This window comes from Vulpes vulpes, chromosome 1 (genome assembly GCF_048418805.1).
Source record: "Vulpes vulpes isolate BD-2025 chromosome 1, VulVul3, whole genome shotgun sequence".
NCBI classification, from domain to species: Eukaryota; Metazoa; Chordata; class Mammalia; order Carnivora; family Canidae; genus Vulpes; species Vulpes vulpes.
The window spans coordinates 101,075,109-101,077,437 of NC_132780.1; the positions used below are offsets into that span (position 1 = coordinate 101,075,109).

Sequence of the window (2,329 nt, forward strand, 5' to 3'; positions counted from 1 at the left end):
TGTAGAGCTATAGAGCCACACATTACAGTTAAGGGTATATTCTCCCACTCATTGTATATTCCGAATATACAATGCAAACTGGCCTTTCAACTCTAAGATACATCCATGTGCTATCACAGGTATCACATTCACACATTCTAAATGAAAATGTTCAAGTTAGATACTGGGCCAAATCCTTTATGTGCTGGTGCCATCTCTCGCACACTTTCTGAGGGGAGCTGGTAGAGGAGCTCAGGCCCTCATATCCTTACTCCTAAAAATCTGTTTAGGCGTGTTTCTGTACAGGTAGGGAGGTAGGGGTGCTAAAGAATTTATACCCAGACCACAAGAGAAAAGCACTTGTTAGCATTTAATGAACCTCCCCCTATGTGGTTTCAAGCTACCAGAACGCAGGCGCCCCCCACACCCTTTATCTTCTCAGCTCTTCTACTGAAGAATTTGGCCTTCACGATGACAGGCTGTTTTGGGAGCTTTCCCTTTCCCAAAACTTTGTAGTAGCCCAATCGCACCACATCGATAATAGGAGCAGCTCCAGTCTTGTTTCTGGCAGCATTTACCCGTGTCTGCTCACTGACTAAGATCCACAGTTTATCAAGGCTGACAGTTGGGCAGAAGCTCTGGTTCCTCTTTAAGTGGTAATGTCTCATACTGACTTTTCCAAAGTAACCTGGGTGATATTTGTCGAAGTTGATCCTGTGATGATGCATGCCACCAGCATTACCCAGGCCTCCTGGGTGCTTCCGGTGCTTGCCGATGCGATTGTGGCCATGGCTCACCTAGCCCCGAAGTTTTTGGGTCTTCCTCAGTCTAGATGGCACGTTGGCGGCCCAGAGGAAAAAGGCGGTATCACCATTTCTTAACAACATCCTGCTGATTCTAATACAAGTAACTGATGGAATATACTTTGTCCAGGAGGCTAACTTAGCACAACAAAGATGTCTGTAAACTCCAAAAAGTATTTGGTATCTTCCTAGTTTTTCTTTTCCTATATTCTTTGCCATTGCTGTTAGCATATCTTAAGGCCACAGAATTCTAATTATCTAGAATTGAAAAACTGGTACAAATTCTTATGAGTTAGAGTCTTATTTTATGAGCAAAAAGATAGAAGTCATGCAGAATTATTCTTACAATAAATTTTGGAACAACACTTCAGTTATATTCTTACAGAGAGAGAGAGTTGGGGCACACAAACACTGTGCCTTTCCCAAGTGGGTTTCTTGCATATGGACTGTGACTTAGAAGTCCATCATAAAAATCAACATCTATAGTGAGTCTGCTGCAATAAAACTGTCATGGAATATTACAGATGATGGTCATCCTTCTTTGGCATCTTCATTTTAAAGATGAAAAAAATAGATTACAGAGATTTTTTAATTTTTCAGAGAGGCCAAGCCTTCCTCTTATATAATAAACTTAATCTACAATTTACTTAGAAAAATATTTTCAATGTGGAAACAACTTTTGGCTTCCTAAAATCTATTAGATTGTCTTCACTTTTGCTATTGTCATAAGGATTCTAAGTGCTTTTTAAGAAGTATTACTAATTACTAATCAATCAGCTTCAGTTTCATAATAAATTACTCTAATAGTGAGTGGCTTTTTTCCTCCTTAAAATAAAGAATTTTGTTTAGAAACTGTTTAAAGTAAAAGAAAACCCTGTCAAGAAAGACCAGGTGGAAAATCAGTTCCCAATAAAATGGAATTTTAGGGCAATAAAAGTCTAAAAGGCCACGAAAGAGAAACAAGACCATTGTTATTTGAACAATGGCTAGTTACTTGCATTTTTCGGCACTGTCAATCACTAAATCTGGGTTTTCCTCTGAATTCCACATACAACATTCACTACAAACAGTTTTTTCATAAAATATCTGCCTTCTAGACACATCTTAGGGCAAACTACCACCAGGAACAAATCAATATAAATATATCAGGGGCCAAACAATCTCAACAGTGGGTGACACGTATTTTGCATAATTCTGCCAAAGGAACTGAATAGGTTAGAGGCAAAGCAAATTAGGATGAGTTGAGGAATGAGAAGATTTTAAATAATAATTAATTTAGACATGGTACCGTATATTCTGCAAAAGAAAATTAACATTCAGTAACACTCTTGAATTTTATCTCCAAAGAGATTAGATACTGGCAAAGTATTCCAATTACAGCAGAGGGCGGTGGACCGCATGGACCGAGAAGGCCCAGCCTTGCAGATCCCAAGGTAGCAACGGCCATCACCGGGCACACGGTTTGCCAGAGATCCCGAAAGAACTTGCAGTGTGACTACCCGCCTGTTGCACTTAACTCTAAGCAGCAAACTTTAAGAAGCCGACAG

At 39.5% G+C, this 2,329-nt stretch overlaps 1 pseudogene; it reads right to left on the reverse strand.

Annotated features, from left to right (window-relative positions):
* Window positions 1–359: 359 nt before the first annotated feature.
* On the reverse strand, window positions 360–1,001 carry LOC112913663 (large ribosomal subunit protein uL15-like; annotated as a pseudogene).
* Between the last annotated feature and the right edge of the window lie 1,328 nt (window positions 1,002–2,329).